General features: G+C 37.1%; 1 protein-coding gene and 1 pseudogene across 41 annotated transcripts in view; both read left to right on the plus strand.

Annotated features, from left to right (window-relative positions):
* The window catches only part of SLMAP (sarcolemma associated protein), a 149,960-nt gene that overhangs the window by 30,563 nt on the left and 99,261 nt on the right, over window positions 1-20,136 (plus strand). The gene's annotated exons all lie outside the window — the stretch shown is intronic.
* Window positions 5,604-7,694, plus strand: LOC105239977 (annotated as a pseudogene).

The raw sequence follows: 20,136 nt of genomic DNA on the forward strand, positions 1-20,136 counted from the left end.
TATACTACCAGGTAAACCTTACTTAAATTATTTTTGAAAGTCATCAGGGAACTGCTTAGATGAGTCATTGAATGCTTTTGTTTTGATGGTTATTTTTTTTTGTTTTGTTTTCTCTACCCTGAAACTCACTTTTCCATCTTCCTCAGTATGATTTTTTTAAAGATTTATTTATTTATTTTAAGAGAGAGAGAGAGAGAGCAGGAGCAGGAGGGGCAGAGGGAGAGGGAGAGAGAATCTCAAGCCGACTCAGTGCTAAGTGTGGAGCCCAACTCGGGGCTTGATCTCAGGACCCTGAGATATGACCTAGCCAAAACTAAGAGTCAGATGCTGAACTGATTGTGCCACCCAGATACCTCCCTCAATATGATTTTTAATAGAACTTTTATAACTTTTGTTTGCATGACATTGTACTTTTCTAGTTCTTAATTTTTTGATAGTTTTTATATTACTATCTTTGTTTCCATTGTCTGTGGTTTCCATACAGACTTTGTCTTTATTCTTTCAATTTCCCCATAATTCTCTGAAAATTCACATGTTTACAGTCTTAAATGACCACTTCTAAGAACTTTATTTCAAAATTTGTGTATTTATGATGAATTTCATAACCATATTTTTAATTTAATTTTTTTAAAGTATACACTTTAGTGGTTTTAGTGTACTCACAAAATTGTGCAGTTATTACCACTATTTATTTCCAGAACGTTTTTATTGCCCTCCAAAGAAACTCTCTACCCATTTAGCAATCACTCTTCATTTGCTCCTCTCCCAGCCTCTGGCAACCATTAATCTACTTTCTGCCTCTATAGATTTACCTATCTGGGACATACGTCATGTAAATGGCATCATATAACATATGGACTTGCATATCTGGTTTCTTTCATTCAGTGTAGTCTTTTCAGCGTTCATCCATGTTTAGCATGTATCCATACTCTCTATCTTTTGTTGTCAAATAATATTCCATTGTAGGGATATACCACATTTCATTTATCACATCTACCACATACTCAGTTGATGGACATTTGCATTGTTTCTATTTTTTGGCTATCATGAGTAATACTGCTGTGAACATATATGTACAAGGTTTTGTGTGGACATATGTTTTTAGTTCTCTTGGTTATATGCCTAGGAATAGAATTGCTGGGTCATATTGTAACTCCATATTTAATGTTTTAAGAAACAACCAAACTGTTTCCCAAAGCAGCCTCACTGTTTTACATTTCCACCGGCAGTGTATGAAGGTTCAGTTTCTCTACTTCTTGGCCAATACTTGTTACTGTCTTTTTTATTGTAGCCATCTAGTATGAAGTGATAGCTCACTGTGATTTTGATTTGCATTTCCCCAGTAACTAATGATGTTGTGAGCATCTTTTCATGTACTTACTGGCTATTGATTTTTTTCGGAGAAATGTTCATATCCTTTTCCCACTTAAAAAATAAGGTTGTTTATCTTTTTATTGCTGAGTTGTGTATTTATAATTCCCCTATCAGTTGAATGATTTGCACATATTTTTTTCCATTCTATTCATTGTTTTGATGGTGCCCTTTTTTGTTACTACAGTAAAATATACATTTTTTAGCATTTTAAGTGTACAGTTCAGTTGTATTAAATACATTTACAATGTTGTGCAACCATCACCTTTATTCATGTCCAGAATTTTTGCATCATCTCAGACAGAAACTCTGTACCCATTAAACAATAACTCGCCTTCTTCATCTCCCCCAGCCCCTGTTAACTGCTGTTTCTACTTTGTGGCTCTATGAATTTGCCTATTCTAGGTCCCTCATATAAGTAGAATAATATAATATTTGTTCTCAAGGTGTTTTTTATAAGCACAAGTTTTTAATTTTGATGAAATTCACTTATTTTATATTTGAAGTAAGTTTTAATGATCTTAAAATTCTTCATTTATATTGTCATTTGTGCTTTTGATGTCATATCTAAGATGCTGTTGCCTAATCCAAGGTCATGAAGATTTATTTTAATCATTTTTTAGTACTCTCTTACTTGGCTCTTTCATCCATATTCAGAACATCAGTATAACTATCAAAGGTTCTATGAGAAGAGTTTATTAAATATTTTCTTTCAAAATTTTTAGATCAAGGCTTCTGGGTGGCTCAGTTGGTTAAGTGTCCAACTCTTGATCTCAGCTCAGATCTTGATCTCATGGGCCATGAATTCAAGCCCCATGTTGGGCTCCATACTGGGCGTGGAGCCTACTTTAAAATAAAATAGGATAGCATAGAATAGAATATCTAGATAAGGATAGTGGGTTTCAGACTTTAGCATCTCCTGGGATACTTACTAAAGCTACAGGTTCCTCAGAGGATTTTTGTACATTTGTAGTAAACTTCTAGGAGACTTCATTATGTTGAAAAAGTGTAGAAGTAAAATAGGCCAGCATAGTGATTAAGAGCATGGATCCTGGAACCTAACTACCTGGGCGTGAATCCTGGCTGTCAGTTTCTAGCTATATGATCTTGGGCAAGTCACTTGTTCTCTCTGGGCATTCATTCCCTCTCTTATTGGGTCCTTTGTTCTCTCTGTTGCAAGCATTAAACAAGCAAATATCTGCAGAGGGCTTAGTCAATTTGGCAGTAGTGTTAACCACATACATGTTAGATATTGTCATACCCCTTAACTTTAGTAATGTCATTTCTAGGGACTTAATCTAAGAGCATTATCAGAGATGTTGCATAAAGATGTAGATATAACAGTTTCATCACAGAAATTAATTGCAAGAATTTACTATATATAGTCTGAATTAATGAAATTTATGAAATATCATTTGCTATTTAGTCTATTTTCAAAAAATATTTAATGCCGTGAAAAATAATGATGTAAGTGAAAAAGGTAAATACATATACAACTGTATATAAAGTATATCTCTAAACTTCTTTGAAAATATGGGGCAGGGAAGCAGAGTGTTGATTTTACAATGCATATAGAGAAGTATGTGAAACTGTTGATAGTGGTTATTCTTGGAAGCTAGAAGGAGTGAATTTAATTTTCTTCTGTACTTTATTGAATTCTCCTGCCTTCAACAATAAGTGCTTTATATTCAGAAAAACAAATGATTTTTTAAAAAGACCAAATATGGGGGAAAGCCCACTTTAAAATGGGAAGAATGACAGAAAAATAGGAAAAGCCCAGTGTGAAATAGGAAAGCATAATGTCAGTAGGAAACCTGAGTCCTCGTACTTGTATTGCTGTTAAATAGTTTCAAGCCTTGGGGCGCCTGGCTGGCTCAGTTGGTAGAGCATGTGACTCTTGATCTTGGGGTTGTGAGTTCGAGCCACATTTTGGGTTGGCAGATTACTTAAAAAAAAAAAAAAGTTTTGAACCTTGAATGAATTTTCTTTCTTCCTTGGGGGACACGGTTTCCTCATCTGCAAAATGAGGAGTTGGGTTAAAATTAAAAAGGCAGTGTGCAGAGTGGTTAAGAGCTGGGAGGTGAGAGAGGAGAGTTAGGGACTACAGTTGAAGAGATCACTGTGTGGGTTCATGTCCTGCTTTTTCCTGTTCACTTGGTGATTTCTGGCAAGTAATTTAACCTCTCTTTGCCTCAGGTTTCTTGTTTATAAAGTGGGGATAATAATAATACCTCATGGGGGATTGTGAGAATTAAATGAGTTAATAATACATGTGAAGGACTTAATAATACAGAGTCTGACACAGTAAGGACTCAATAAATGTTAATTGTTTTTACTGATATGTAAGATTCTTTCTAGTGCAGTCATTTTTTTCCAATAATATTGTTAGTCAAGTGAGTGATTCTTAAATTTGTCTATCATTTGGAAATTCAGCTAATTTTTTATTTAGATATTTTTGAGATGATGGAGACTATTGATTTGTGAAATTGAATGTTTTGAGGTCCCTCTTCCCCTCCCCCACCTTTACTTAAATGTCTTGTGTCTTATTACAGGCAGCTTCTTTGGCGCTCTAAGTTATCTCATCGTTGAGAGCACTTTGTAGACCTTTTCAGCAGTAAAAAATCTCATTTGATTTTATAGAGATTTTTTTCTAACTCTTTTTGTTCTGAAGCTAATATATGTAGCTTAATACATTTGTAATTAAATTGTATAGTCTGTTAGGTTGTACCTATATTTCTTCAACTGTTGTCTTAATTTTAAATTTAGCTAATGGCATAAAGCCCAAGGAAATGTTATAATCCAATTGACTAGTCCATTCTAGGAAAAGCTAATTTATAAAATCAGCTAGAAGTTGTTAGAGCATGACCTACAGTGTGACTGGATCGATGCATAGATGTTACTTAATTTAATCCCAGAAAAAGAATGTATCCAAATGCTTTAAGAGATAAATCTGAGTATGTGAAAATCACTTTCAGAGTCAGCAACCATGTTAATTCATTTTGGAACTCTGAACACACACTACAGAAATAGATGACTTTCAATATTATATCATTTTCTTTCACTGACTATATGAGATACTTAATTAAGTCTTCAGTTGAATAGTGACTCAGCTAGTCCATTGCTTTGGAAATTTTTGTCTGTGAGCAAGTCACTGTATGGTACCTCAGTTTATAATGACAGTGATAATGAAGATGATTACATTTTTTCCATACTGGGGATAAGAATGAAAGTTATATTTTAATACATTTATTCTTACATCTTTAGAAGCTCTCCCCTTCTCTGCACGGTTGTAGCTGTAGTAGGCAGCCCACTACAAAGGTCATTATTAATTCTGTGTTAGAGAACAAATTAGTTGAGTAACATTGCCAGGAAGCAAAAGGCAAGAGTTAGACTTCCACAGTTAAGGGATGCAGTTTGTTACTTAAAACAGATATTAGAGGATATTTTCCTCTAATTATAATAACTTTTGTTTATAAAACATACCTAGCTAATTCCCATAGCAGGAGAAAAGTGCTGTATCTTGATAGACAATCAGCTCAAGACAGCTTTGTGACTCACTGACAGAAGAGGGGAGAGTTCTTTTCACCTTAGGGATTGATTTTATTTTAGGATGAGTTCTTTGTGAGATATGAGAGAGTTACCACCCTACATGTCAAGTGTCTTATTCTGTCTTCCCTGAGATTTAACTCAATGCCTCCAAATTCCCCAAGTGTATACTTTTGTAACTTCTGCTACTTGGTTCATGTTAATTACATAGTGTTTATATTTCTCCCTCCATATTTATTTTTTTTTAAGATTTTTATTTATTTGAGAGAGAGAGCAAGCGAGTATGAGTGGGGGGAGAAGCAGATGGGGAGAGAGGCAGGCTCCCTGCTGAGCAGGGAGCCCGATGTGGGACTCTATCCCAGGACCCTGGGATCATGACCTGAGCCAAAGGCAGACTAAGCCACCCAGACGCCCCTTGCACCATAAACTTTAAAAGGTGGATTGTTGGGGCACCTGGGTGGCTCAGTTCAGTTAAACGTCTGACTCTTTGTTTTGGCTCAGGTCATAATCTCACAGTTGTGGGATTGAGCCCCGAGTTGGGCTCCACACTCAGTGTGGAGTGTGCTTGAGAGTCTCTGTCTCCCTCTCCGTTTGCCCCTCTCCCTGCTTGTGTGCTCACGCACTCGTGTTCTCTCTCTCTAAATAAATAAATAAATAAATAAATAAATAAATAAATAAATAGTTAAAACTCAAGATTGGATAAATATCATGGGCCATCTCATCTCAGCCTTACTGGGCTCACTGCTTTACCTTTACTTGTGGACTTTCTGTCCCAGAAATCTGTAGAGTTTAGAAGACAAAGAGAAGCTTGTACTAAAGAAAAGGATGGATCAATGCACATGTACACCAAGAACTGCTACTGGGGCAATGGCATCGTCAGAGAGCTGGTCCCCCTGGGTGCTGGTATTGGTCTGGCCTATAAATGCAGTGGAAAAGAGGAGTTCTGCTTGACTTTGTATTTGAAAATTACAATATGGCAGTTTTGTGGAAATCACCATTTATTTTCATCTGTAAGAATAACTGCTATGGAATGGGAGCATCTGGTGAGAGAGCAGCAGCTAGCACTGATTACTACAAGAGAGACAATTTTATTCCTGGGCTAAGAGCAGATGGAATGTATGTTCTGTGTGTCCAGGAAGCAACAAAGATTGCAGCTGCCTATTATAGATCTGTAAAGGGGCCCATGCTGATGGAGCTGTAGACTCACCAATATCAAGGACACTGTATGAGTGATCCTGGAGTCAGTTATCATACACAAGAAGAAGTTCAAGAAGAGTGACCTCATTATGCTTCTCAAAGATAGAATAGCAGACAGCAATTCTGTCAGTGTTGAAGAATTAAAGGAAACTGATGTTGAGGTGGGTAAAGGAATTGAAAACACAGTCCAGTTTGCAGCAGTTGATTATGAACCAATTTTAGAAGAATTAAGACATATCTACAGCAACAATCCACCTTTTAATTACTGTGTAATAATGGAAACCACTTCTGGATTTTTTGGTAGATAAGCAACTACCAGAGCCTAAAGCCAAGTGAAGGCAAATAAAATCAGTGGGCATCTAAATAAACATTGAAAACTTTGGTTCCATGAAAAATGAGAAAAATGGAAATGGGACATCATTTGCATTCATTATGAGAGAAAAAATGAAAATATGGAACACATAAAATGCCCTTTTTAACATAAAAGAAGGCCATCAAGACTATTGTAGATCAACAGGCCAACAAAAAAGCAGCCTGTTCATTCGAGATAAATATACGTAGCAAATAAACATTCATTCTTGCTAGTGATCACAGAAATAAATATTTTACAAATAGGTTATATTAAGTTAGCAAAATTGATAGTGGTAGAAAGGTTATGGTAGTGATGTTGCTTCCTATGTTGACCTATTTCTTGTGCAAAGCAACATGACCAGCCTGTCCAGATCTTTGGAATAGTAAGATTCTGAGGCAACTTTCATTTTAGCTTCCTTGAATGTAATTAAAAGTTTTTAATAGTAAATTACTAAGGAAGGGAATAAATCAAAAGATAAGAAAACAGCTGCAGATTTTCCCCATGTGCTGAAGTTGAGCCTGGTTGTGCTTTCCTCTCCACTGTGTCTGTGACTCATTCCAACTCTGGAAGCACTAACCCAACATAGCTTTTTTTCTTTCTGGCCCAGAAGAGTGCATGTTTGCTCTGCTGTAGTCTGAATCCTGCTTTTACAGCTTTGGCTAAATCCAGTGTTCTTTAATCCAATGACTTTAATCCAATGACTCACACCTTGGGAGTTCCCCACCCCACTCCAAGAGAAAATGCTGTAAACTTTCCCTTTGGAGTAAATCTGTCAGTTCTTGCTGCATTTTACTGATTTTGCTTTAGGCGCTCATATGAAAATATGCTTCCCGTTGATTTTTTTTTTAAAGTTCCTTGTGGTGTTCTTCTGTTTAGGTGGGACCAAACACTCGTGTCACTCGAAGTTAGTACACTACAGTACAGTTATCCAACAATCAGTGATTTTTTAGTTTGACAAATTGTCTGCCTAAAAGTGATAAAATCAAGAAATGGAAATTGATCCTTGCTGTATTTATTTTCCCCCTGCGTCTTTCAAGTTATCTTTTTTCTTCCAGCATCAAAAACTCTTTACATTTCTGGTAAGTTTTTATTGCATTGATAATATTTTTCCCTAATTACTAACATCATAGATTTCTACATCATCCATGTTTATAAATACTTTTCCTTGTTATATAAGGCTGTAAGATTTTTATATTGTTAGTTGAGCTTATGTGAAGTCATAGGTAATGTGTAACAATCAAGAAATTAGGAATGATAAAAAGCAAAAAAATTCTTAATCATTTTATTATGCTTGACAGTGATTTTGGTTTATTAAGATATATGTTACCAATTTTCTGTATATAGAACAACCACGAATACACTTCTACTACAACTGGAACTAGTCTCTTCCTGTAGGTAGTGGTGTAGCTGTGCTTAGTCTCTAGGCGTTTCCACTCAAATTGACTTGACTACTTAAGGATCTCAGAAAGAGAGGGCCCTGTAGGTTCTATTAATTTTTGAAAAATTAATGCAACAGAATTGAAAAGTTCAGACTGTTATGTGATGCGACTTCTTGATCTCTGATTTCTGCCAGCTTATTTAGGTCACTTAAAGCGTTTCTTGTTATACTGGGAGAGGTATATTTCCCTGGCGTCTTGGATGTTTCTTTCCCTGATTTTTCTTATACCTTTCTGAGTGTCCTATCTGATATCCCTTCGAGCATTTTCTTCACTAATTTCTCCTTAAATGCTGTGTTCCTTAAAGTTCAGTCATTGTTTTCCCTGTAATTGTTACTTTTGGATCATCTCATACATCATAATAGTTTTAATAACCACTCAAATGCTGATGCCTTTCAGATATCTTGACCCTGAAGGTCCGAGTTTTCTATCTTCTGCCTGCTTACATTGACTCACTTGGATGTCCTATAGAGACTCCAAAAGCAGTAGACCCCAAACTGAAATGAATCATTCACTCATCCCCCCCCACAAATATTTCCAAATACAGATAATGGCATTATCATCTGCCCAGTAACCCACGCTAGAAACTGCTACCTTCAACACTGAGCCAATAGGATCTATCACTAAACCCCTTTTACTATTGACGCTACTGTAGTTTAGAACCTTGTTATTTCTTTATTTTAGTAGCCTCATAACTGGGCTCCCTGCCTTCACTCTAGTACCCCTCAAACTATCCCCTCCCTATGTGCAATGTCATTCTGATCTCAGTACTTTCCTTCCTAAATCCTATAGTGGCAAGTCCTCTGTCATCATACAGTAAAGGTTGTTCTGCTATATATGTCTTAAAAAGCTTGGTGACTGCTTACCTCTCCAGCCTCAGTCCTGTACTTCACATGCCAGGTCCCCTCCTCAGTCTCCCCCGACCCCCACCCCATGTTGTTTCTTACCTCTTTTTGCTCACTGTGTTTCAATCCCTTCTCTACTCATCTTGACTCACTCTTAGTCAACCTTCATGACTCAGGATGGACAGCTTCTTTAGGAAGCCACTTCTGAATCCTCAGGGAGCCCTTCCAAGTGTCCTTACTCTCTACTGGATCATTCCTGTTAGTATATGAAACTGTGATTTTTCTTTTATTTAAAGAAAAAATTATCTTGACTTCACTTTCTCTTCTAGCTATTCATCATTTTTTTGATAAAATTTTTTTATTGAGGTATAATTGATATAAAAATTATATTAGGTTCAGGTATGCAACATGATGAGTCAGTATTTTTATATATTGGGAAGTGATCACCACAGTAAGTCCAGTTAACATCCATCATCATACATAGTTACAGAATTTTTTTCTTGTTACAAGAACTCTTAAGATCTACTCTTTTAGCAACATTCACATATGCAATACAGTATTATTAACCATAGTCACTATGCTGTACATTACATCCCTGTGACATATTTATTTTATAACCAGAATTTTGTATGTTTTGAAACCCTTCACCCATTTCTCCTGACCCTAACCCCTGCCTCTAGCAACCGCCAGTCTGTTCTATCTATGAGCTTTTTTTTTTTTTTTTTTTTTGGTTTTAGATCCCACATGTAAGTGAAATCATATGGTATTTGTCTTTCTCTGATTTATTTCACTTAGCATAATGCCCTCAAGGTCAGTCTATGTTGTCACCAATGACAAGATTTCGTTCTTTTAACGGCTGAATAATATTCCATGGTGTGTATATCTATGTATGTGTGTGTGTGTGTGTGTGTATGTGTGTGTATCACTTTTTCTTTATCCATTCATCCAGCAGTGGATGCTTAGGTTGTCTCCATACCTTGGCTACTATAAATAACGCTATAGTGAAAACAGGGGTACATATATCTTTTTGAGTTAGTGTTTTCTTTTTTCTCAGGCAAATACCCAGAAGTGGAATTCCTGGATCATATGGTAGTTCTCTTTTTAGTTTTTTTGAGGAACCTCCATACCATTTTCCGTAGTTGTTCCACCAGTTCACATTCCCACCAAAGTGCACAGGGATCTGTTTTCTCTGCATCCTCACCAACACTTTATTTCTTGACTTTTTGATAATAGCCATTCCAACAGGTATGAGGTGATACCTCATTGCAGTTTTGATTTATATTTCCCTGATGATTAATGATGTTGAGCATCTTCTCATGTACCTGTTAGACATCTGTATGTCTTCTTTGGAAAAATGTCTGTTGACATCATCTGCCCATTTTTTAATCAGATTGTTTGTTTGTTTGTTTGTTTGTTTGTTTCTTTCTTTCTTTCTTTCTTTCTTTCTTTCTTTCTTTTGTCTTGTGTTGGATGAGTTCTTTATATATTTTGGATATTTACCCCTTATTAGATAACTGATTTGCAAACATTTTGTCTCATTCAGTAGATTGCCTTTTTCATTGATGGTTTTCTTGGCTGTGCATGATCATTTCTTTGCTTCCCTTTAGAGCAAAACCTCTTTTTTTTTTTAAGATTTTATTTATTCATTTGAGAGAGAGAGAGAGCGCACAAACAGAGGGGAGAGGCAGAGGGAGAGGGACAAGCAGACTCTCGACCGAGGAGGGAGTCTGACGCAGGGCTCCATCCCAGGACCCGGAGATCATGACCTGAGACAAAGGCAGACACTTACATCTGAGCTACCCAGGCACCCCTAGAGCAAAACTTCTTAAAAGATTTGTCTATTTGTGTGGTTTCTCAACCCTCTTATTCATTTTCTCTTGAATCATTCTGATCAGGCTTTCTTTTGTTTTCCTTTCCTTTCCTTTCTTTTCTTTTCCTTTTTTTTTTTTAAGAGAGGGAAAGAGAGAGAGAGGTGGGTGGAGGGGTGGAGGGAGAGGGAGAGAGAGAATCTTAAGCAGGCTCCATGCCCAGCACGGAGCCCAACATGGGGCTCGATCTCACAACCCTGAGATCATGACCTGAGCCAAAACCAAGAGTCAGATGCTTAACCTACTGAGCCACCCAGGTGCCCCTTTCCGATCAAGCTTTCATTCACTGCTACTTCCATATAGTTCTTGTCAAGGTCATCAGTGGCTTCCGGGTTGCTTTTCCAGTATTCAGTTTTTGGTTTTTTATCTTACTTGATTTTTCAGCATTATTTGACGTAGTTGATTTCTCCCACATTCTTGGAAAACATCATTCCCGTAGCTTTGGGGACACACCACTTTCCCTTGATTCTTCTCATATTTCACTGGCCAACTTTTACATTTCCTTTGCTTGGTCTTTTTCTCTCTGACCTGTAAATTTTGGACTGCTCCAAAGCTCTGTCCTTGGCCTTCTTGTCTGTCTTCTTGCTGTCTTGGTGATTTCATCCTATCTCTTGACTTTAAATTCTTTGTATTTGCTGATGATAATAAAATTTTTATCTCAAGCTCAGACTTCTTCCCCAAGCTCTAAGCTCATGTCCAACTGTTTTTTTGACGTTTCCACCTGATGTCCAACAGATACCTCAGATTTAATATGTCCAGAGCCAAAGTTCTATCCCTTCCTTCAACCTCAATAAAAAAAACAAAAACAAGTAACAAAAAGCAAAACCCCTCACCGTCAGCCCTTCCAGCTCACATAGAAGCAACTGCATCCTTCTAAGTTGCTTGGGGTAAAAACTTTGGTATTGCTCTTGACTCCTTTCTTTCATATTGTACACCCGATCTGTCAGGAAATCTTGTGATGTACAAATTGCATTTCCTGTAAGTGCTGTGTTGTGTAAAAGGTTAATGTTATGCTTTTTCAGTTTTACAACACTTTTATTTTAAGGGCAAGAATCCCGAAGACCATAGTTTTACCTAGTCTCTTAGTTTGAATTACCCCAGTAAAGAATTCTGATGGGTTGCTGAAGCTATTCCATTCAGAATTGAATCCTGTAATATGAAAGAACAAAAAGGAAGTGAGCTGCAAAAACTTTTAAGTACAGTTCACAAGAGAGTGATTTCACCTCTGAAGTCTGTTCTTCACGTGTGCAAGATGATGACTAGTTTACTAACCCTTTTGAATTTATTGAACTTCTTTCCTCTTTCATCTCCCTTGATTGTTTACCTCTTTTCTTTCTAGCAGATTCTATTTTTGTATGTTTTTCTCTCGTGTAGTTAGGTTTGTATCCCTGGTTTTTTTTTTCCTTCTTTTCATCGTCCTTTCACTGTCTTCCGCTAAATGTGGAATTGAAAATTTGCTAGGCTTATTTAATAAAATTTTATATCTTTCTTAATTTTAAAGTTTAACTATTTAGGATTTCTTTTTGTGGAGATAAGCACTGTGAACATTTTGTATACATTCTTTCAGATTTTTGTTTTATAATGGTGTATTACCGTTAGAATCTATATAGTATATATCATTCTTTTTGTTAAAATATATATCATTTTTTTAAAAAGGGATCACTGTATATCATGATATATTTTAATTTTAGTGCCAATAACTCTACTTCATTTTTTGATGATTGTGATATTGTGATTGTGATGTCTGATATTTCATCAGATCAGCATAATGTAGTTTGGTTAGGCGTTAGCTGTTTCTAGTTTTTAACTTCTTTTTTTTTTTTTTTTAAGATTTTATTTATTTATTCGACAGAGATAGAGACAGCCAGCGAGAGAGGGAACACAAGCAGGGGGAGTGGGAGAGGAAGAAGCAGGCTCATAGCGGAGGAGCCTGATGTGCGGCTCGATCCCATAACGCCAGGATCACGCCCTGAGCCGAAGGCAGACGCTTAACTGCTGTGCCACCCAGGCGCCCCTAGTTTTTAACTTCTGTTAACCTTGCTTAGTGAATTTGCCATTGCTTATGCATTTGCCACTGTATATGCGTGTGTGAATATTTCAGTGTTTCTATAGGTTAGATTTCTGGATGTGGAATTAAAGAGTATAAGCATTAAAAATCTTCGCAGGTATTGCTGAATCATTTTCCAAAAACATAGCAGTTTATATTCTCATGCCCAGTATGTGAGACTGCTGTTTCTTCACATTCTTGCCAGAGCCAAGTATAACACTAGTTTTAATTTTTGCCAAACCGATATTGACCACTCTGTTAATTGGCCATCTTCCTGAGGTTTTAGGTCTTTTGAGAATTTTGGAGTTACATGCTTATTTACCCCTTCCCATATATCTCTTTCTCTCTCTCTTTATTTTTTAAAGAGATTTTTATTTATTTGAGAGAGAAAACGTGGGGGCGGGGGGGCTTGCAGGGAGAGGGACAGAGGGAGAGGGAGAGAGAGAATCCCAGGCAGGCTCCCAACTGATTGCAGAGCCAGATGTAGGGCTCAGTCCCATGACCCTGAGATCAAGAGTCAGACACTCAAGTGACTGAGCCATCTGGGCACCCTCTCCCCCTTTAAACAGAAAATTCAAATAGTTTACGAGGGTGTAAATGGGGAGATCTCTCTCTCCTCTCTGGTAGTTTAAAGGGTGTCCAAATGGCATTTTGAGTTTTGCACTGAGTGAGTTACAAGCTTCTATTTGTGTTATTCTATGATTTGACTCTGTTTCCAGCCCTGTCACTGAGGGCCAGGAGTACAGTAGGGCTCTTGTTTAGAAGTGGAATTATGGCATCTGCTAAATATCTTGTGGCTTAATTTATTCATAAGTTGGCTCACAATGTTAATTGAACTGTATGTAGATTGCTAATCTATGTAATATTTTCTAAGTGTATTTACGTATACCTGAGAATCATAATTTCATTTTGATTTAACTTTGATTAGGGAATTCCCTGATCCATATTGTGGTATGTGTTTTACATTTTTCGTAAAATGTTTTTAGTTTGCGCTGTAGGACAAAGATGTAACTGCTTTCCTTCTGTGCACAGGTTGTGGTTATTTATGGTAATATTCACGTGTAATGGGGCAATGACATTCTATTTTTAACACCTGTATGTGTTAGAGTTCAGCTGTTACTGATCTATTTATATCTCTATCAGCTGTTTACTATTTAATTAGTTGGCAAAAAACTTAAAGAACTTGAACCAATAAAGGAAAGTCTTGCATCAGTTCCTTTGACTAAAGAAAGTAAAAATGACTACATATTTTTGCATATTCTGTGGATTTAATAGTAATAGTTGCCATTTGTTTATTTTTTATAGCTTAAATATGATTTAATGTGGTATATTAATCTATGAATATCAGAATTGATCTGGCTGGTTGACAGTGTTTTATATATGTATTTTTTTCTCCCGTTTGTTTGGTGTGTACAAATACTGTGCTTAGTGCTTTACATGCTTAGCATAATTTAACCTTTATAGCAAACACTGTGAGCTAGGTACTGATATCCTCAATTTATAAATAGGGATTTTTTATAAGTGCCTTTTTATAACTAAAAGGTGTCTCGGAAAGGTTAAGTAACACTAATACTCAGGGTCACACAGTAAGTTAGAAGGTGATAGAGGTGGAATTCAGATCTTCAATGTATGCTCTGTTCTATATAGCATGTTGTTATTTGGATGTAATACAGTTTGGCCTATCCTATGTTAAAACTTTTTAGCTTCCATTGTAGAGTATGAATTATTTAATGTATTTGTTCTACATTTAAAAAAATCGTTTGTGAGTTGTGCCTTTGGGAACTTTCTGACAGGCAATGAATATTACAAGTTAGAAAAGATGGGATAATAGTGCTATTATTCCAAGTGTGATTTGGACATGAAGGTTTGGGAGTTAGCTGCTTAATTTAGAATAAAGCCTTGAGTCTCTAATTTAGGTGTTTAGTGAGAAATGTTATCTGAGAGAGAAATCTTATTTGTTAGAGTGTTTAAACTGGGCTTCAGAAAGAAAAGGAGGCTTTTAACAAGTGAAGAGTGTGGGTGGGTGGAAGCAAGGGCTCTTCAGGTCCAAGAACAGCATAAGCAAACAGACGGAGGCTCGGGGCTTATGTGCGGAATTGCTAGTAGTAAAGCAAGGCTGGAACGGATAATACTTTTTTTTTTTTAAGTAGGTTCCACATCCAGTGTGGGGCTTGAACTCACTACTCTTAGATCAGAAGTCACATGCTCTACTGACTGAGCCAGCCAGGCACCCCTGGAATGTATGATACTTTTAGGGAGAGTGGAAGATCAGGTTAGATAGAGTGATCAATGTCATTTTGAAAGTTATCACAGCTCTTAGATTTGATTTTGAAGACAGTAGACAGTCAACACCCCTTTTATAGAGGGAAGCAAAGTGATCAAGTTTGCATTTTAGGAAATACCTCTAGCGTCAATGTGAAGGACGGAGAGAGTGGTATCCTAGTCTTCATCCTGGCAGTGGTTATGGGCCTGGGTTAGAGGGACGGTAGTGAGTAGGAAAAGGCAGGGAGAGATTGTTCTGAATCACAATTCGTAGGAATTGGTCACATATTAGATGTCTAATGGGGTTATTGGTATAATTTATTATAACTAATAGTATTTGTTATTTTTACTGTTTTGTATTTGTGCTAAGTGGCTTCTGATAGTCACATTCTATTATTAATGAGTCTGGGTTGTAAATATTACACTCATGAAATATTTATTTAAAATACAGTTTGGTGTTGGGGCTCATGGGTGGCGCAGTCAGTTGAGCCTCTGACTCTTGGTTTCTGCTCAGGTCCTGATCTCAGGGTCATGAGATCGAGCCCCACATCAAGCCCCTTGTTGCACAGGGTCTGCTTGAGATTCTCTCCCTCTCCTTCTACCCCTCCTGGTTGCTCATGCTGTCTCTCGCTCGCTCGCTCGCTCTTGCTCTCAAATAAATAAATAAATCTTTTTAAAAAATACTATTTGGTATTTATTCAGCAGACATTTTGTTAATGTCTAGGGATATCACTGAGAAAAAGGGATACTACTCATCCTCATCTCTACAGAATTTGCCATAGTGATGAGGAGTCTAATAGAGCTTTTTTGCTGTTCTTACTTTCTGTGTAATCCTTGGGCATATGATTTAACTCCTGATCCTGTCTGATCATGTGGGATACTGCTTATATCATAGTGTTCTGAAGTTTGGATGAGATAATGTGTGTAAAGTGCCTGGCATAGTCCCTGGCATAAGCTAATGCTTGTTGTCTTTAATCTCCCACGGACACAGAAGCTAGGAGTCCTAATTTATTAGGATCGTTTAAGTAGGTGACAATAGGTAGCAAATGTCATTTTTGAAAGAAATTTTAAAAGTTTACCTGTCATGATGATTTGGTATCATAAAACCTAATTGCTGCTTTGTTTTCTCCATTTTAAGTATAGATAGGTCACTTGGCTTGTGTGTCAGCCTCAATTTGCTGATCTATAAAATGATCAAAAGCATTCTTATTTCACAGGGTGGTTGGGAGAAATATTAGATATTGGATATGAAATTCCAGACAAACATAAGTACGTAGCTGAATGGTTGAGGTCAAAGAGTTTAAAATGCACATCTCTCCCAGTTACTAGCTTGGGAGGCCCTTTGGCAAGCTACTTAACCTCTTTTAGTTCTAATTTATCTGTAGTATAGGATTAATAAAACATGTATGTCTATAAGATTGTTGTAAAGATTAAGTGAAAGAATGCATAGGGAGTAGTTTATCCAAGCACATGGTAAGCTCTCAGAAACCTGTGATTATTTTATATTATGTGGTATGCTTTTGACACTATTGAACAGTGAACTCTTCTTTGTTTGGCATTGCTCTGTAGTTGAAATTTCTTTCTTTTTTTTTTTTTTTTAAAGATTTTATTTATTAATTCGACAGAGAGAGACAGCCAGCGAGAGAGGGAACACAAGCAGGGGGAGTGGGAGAGGAAGAAGCAGGCCCACAGCAGAGGAGCCCGATGTGGGGCTCGATCCCACGACGCCGGGATCACGCCCTGAGCCGAAGGCAGGCACCCAACCATTGTGCCACCCAGGTGCCCCTGTAGTTGAAATTTCTATATAGCTGAATTCTGAATATAAGCATGTTACCTTTCATGGTAGTGAAAGAAATCAATGATCCTTTTCAAAGTAAACTTCACTTTGGCCCTTAAAGTTTCCTAGGGAAAAATATTTTAGGCCTTGTATTTAAGTCATAAATGGAGGTTGAATTTGAATGTGATGCTAAATTTCAGTTGAAAATAAAAAAGGAATTAATAACTCTTAACTGAGGCATTACCTACCCATCCCCAGGAGCATGGATGTCATGAGGGATATTGGGAGTAGATGGAGTTTGAACATCTGAGTCATGTGACAGCAGACAAACAAGAGCCTCTGGGTTATACTCAACCCTGTAGTGGGTTTATTTTCTTCGGTCCCAGGATTATTTCCCATCTTAGTCAAAATGATTGTTCCATAAATTGCATTGTTATTATTTCTATTTATTCATTTAATACTCAATTAGTGACTTTGTTTTCTTTTCTCTTTCAAAGTAGAATTACTATGATTTTTAAAGAACTCAGCTGCAAATGTGTGAATTGTCAAAACCTTGAGGAGATAAATCTCCGGAAGAATTAATTATCACAAAAAATGAAGAGACAAGGGGTACCTGGGTGGCTCAGCCAGTTACATGTCTGCCTTCTGCTCAGGCCCCACATTGGGCTCCCTGCTCTGTGGGGAGTCTGCTTCTCCCTCTTCTTCTGCCCCCCCCCGCCCCATGTATGTGCCTGCGTGTGTGCGTGTGTGTGTGTGTGTGTGTGTGCCTGCACCCACTTGTGCTCGTTCGCTCTCTCTGCACTCTCTGTCTCAGATAAAGAAAATCTTTTAAAAAAAATGAAGAGACATGATTAAAGACGAAGTTGTTCTAAACATTATGATTATATACCCGGGCACCTGCTCAGTTGGAAGAACATGCAACTTTTGATCTTGGGGTTGTGAGTTTGAACCCCATGTTGGGTGTAGAGATTACTTAAAAATAAAGTCTTAAAAAAAAATTGTATGCCAGTCTGAGTGGTTGTGTTAAAGGATGGAAAAGGCCATCGTAGTTATTTTCATTACCTTAGTAAGCATTTTAAAACTATAAATGGGGGTGCCTGGGTGGCTCAGTCAGTTAAGTATCTGCCTTTGGCTCAGGTCATGATCCTGGGGTCCTGGGATGGAGTCAGCATGGAGCCTGCTTCTCCCTCTGCCTGCTGCTCCCCTGCCTGTGCTCTCTCTCTCTGACAAATAAATAAATAAAATATTTAAATAAAAATAAAAATTGAAATAAAAGGCTATGAATGTTCTTTTGGGGAGTAGATGTGCTATTTTATCTTTTAACATTTCCATTGAATTTGCCAAATGAAGTGTTTTATGTGTGGGCAGTTTTCTTTCTTTCTTTCTTTTTTATTTCTAAGTAAGATCTAGATTCCTATATTTTGCCAATTTTGCCAGTCTTTAATGGAAACTTTTTTTTTTTAGTTTCTTCCTCTCCCCCACTTCTTAGTGACTACATAAATTAATGTCGCTGTCCTTAGACTGAGCCTATTGTGTGCATTATTAAATAATATAAGACTACATCCTTTACACCTAGTGACCTTGTTCAGTATTTCCCACAAATGTGATCACAGTGGTTTACTTTTGTGGCAAATAAGGCTGTTATTCTATCAGAGATAAAGAGTGGAGGTGCAATTATTTTGTTGTTTTAGCTGATCTCAGGATGTTTTAAGGTAACATTTTGTGAGGAAAATAATGACCTATAAAGTATAGTCAGAGTATTGTGTATTTAAAATATCACAGTATCCCCTTGTTCTATCTCTACTGTGCTAAAATACATGTTGTTGTTTTTTTTTTTAAAGATGTTATTTATTTGAGATAGAGTGAGCACAAGTTGGGGGAGGAACAAAGAAGGTGAGGGAGAAGCACACTCCCTACTGAGCTAGGGAGCTGGAAGATGTGGGGTTCGATCCCAGGACCCTGGGATCAAGACCTGAACTGAAGGCAGATGCTAAACTGACTGAGCCACCGAGGCACCCCCATGGTATTTTTTATAAATACCTACTTATTTTATATTTTCAAAGATTTTACTTATTTTAGAGAGAGAAAGAGCTAACATGAATGGGGGAAGTAGAGGGGGAGGGGGAGGGAAGCAGACTCTGTGCTGAGTGGGGAGCCTGATGTGGGGCTCAGTCTCATGACCCTGAGACTAATACCTGAGCTGAAACCAAGAGTCGACACTTAACCAGCTGCGCCACCCAGATGCCCCAATACCCACTTATTTTAAATATTGAAATAAAAAAATGTGATATTCTTTGAGGTAATTGGAGGCTTCTTGGGGTCTAAAAAATTGAGTTTGGGATCAGTATCTGTTTTTTAATACCAATTACTCTAAGTAGGAGCCTGAGAGGCAAAGTTGAAGGCATCTTGCTGGGATTAACACACCATGAGAGGAGAAAATAATCAGGATTTGCTTGTCAACCTATCAGTTTTGGGATGTGGGAAATAGGTTAATCTCCTTTGGATTAGAATTTGGTGTAGGCTTTCTGTAGCCTCACCTCTCAGAACTAATATGATATATTTATTTTGTATCTTACTGAGCTTCAAAAAATCCAATTTACTTTGTCCTGAATTCTCAGTGAAAGATTGTCACAATTTGCATATTTAAGAAGGATGTAATCATTCTAGCTTTATTCTGTATGTTTTGTAATGTTCTCATTAAATTAAAAAAATTTTTTCCTTCCACCTTCTCTGTGTTTGTTCTTCATACTCTTCTCTGTTTCTGTGTGGAGAGAGAGAAATACTTTTCTTCTCTTCTCTTTTTTTGAGCTGTCTCCCATAAGAAGAAATTATTGTACAATGAATGTGTCTGGAATATCACTGGGAAATGGGAGAAATCTTGGCAAATTCATAACATTTGCAAGACCTTTGGGTGGACAAGTTCATTCTAGTTACATGTGAGATTTCATTTTGGTGGAGAACATTTGGCACTTTTCTATGTGTTTTCCTGTAGTATATGAATAAAACTTTGTATTTCCCCCTTCAGTGGCACAACTTAAAAATTTCAGCCTCTGAAACATGTAGTTCTTTGCTAGTCAGGAAGCCAAGAAGGTTATTTAAACAAAAAATATATAAAATATATAAACAAACAAATTCATATATAACATTCATGGTGAATTCTAAGAAACAACTAAATTGTTGGTGGCAAAAAATGTATAAGTCATGGATCTCCCTATTTCTAGTTACTCCCACTGGAGATCATCCTACACACAGCTGCTAGGTTATCAGAGCTGTTAGAATAATCTCCCTAAAACAATATTTTCATCAAATCCGTTAGTAGTGGCTTCTCTTAAGAAACCTCAACTCCTTAGTACAGTGTGGAAGGCCCTCTCTTACAGCTTCACTTTATCTTGCATTTCCCCACTTCTTCCTCTGTTTGGTTTTTGTTACCCTCTG

This window comes from Ailuropoda melanoleuca, chromosome 4 (genome assembly GCF_002007445.2).
Source record: "Ailuropoda melanoleuca isolate Jingjing chromosome 4, ASM200744v2, whole genome shotgun sequence".
NCBI classification, from domain to species: Eukaryota; Metazoa; Chordata; class Mammalia; order Carnivora; family Ursidae; genus Ailuropoda; species Ailuropoda melanoleuca.